Source organism: Tupaia chinensis, unplaced genomic scaffold (assembly GCF_000334495.1).
Source record: "Tupaia chinensis unplaced genomic scaffold, TupChi_1.0 Scaffold144276_1, whole genome shotgun sequence".
NCBI lineage: Eukaryota > Metazoa > Chordata > Mammalia > Scandentia > Tupaiidae > Tupaia > Tupaia belangeri.
Window position 1 is genome coordinate 427,700 of NW_006204133.1, and position 574 is coordinate 428,273.

Consider the following 574-nt stretch of genomic DNA (forward strand, 5'->3'; position numbering starts at 1 on the left):
GCGGCCGGCCGCGGCAGCGTAGTGGGGAGGAGAGCGAGCGAGGCTGGAGGAGGGAGGAGACTGGAGGCGGGAGCAGGAGGAGGGGAGGGAGGGGGCGGGCGATCTGACCGAGGGTGGGTGGAAGGTGCACTTTGCTGGAGGGCGGGCGAGCCGCAACCTCCCTGCGCCCCGGCCTGCCCATTTTCTCCCCGCCGCCTAGCTGCGAAAGGTCAGAGGGGCCCGGCGTCTGGGGTCTTCGGGGCTCTGGGAAGGACGCGTGCAGGAGTGGAAGGGTCGGTGCATGCAAGGGGCCGCGCCGCCCAGCTAGCGCGTCGGCGGGCACCGAGGCGGAACCGCTCCCCTGCGGACTGCGGGGCTGGAGCCCAGCCCCCGGGGCCTGGGCGGTGGGCGCGGGCTGGCCTCTCTCCCGCCGCTCACAAGCCCCAAGGAGTGGGTGGGTGAGTGTGTTGGGACGCTGGAGCGCAGCCAGCCACACCCCACTTGGCTTCCCTGCAATGAAGAAACCTGTGGAGGGGGTGGGGAGCGGGGAGACTGTCCCAAACCCCTTACCCAAAAGCTTCCCACCCAGCCTGCC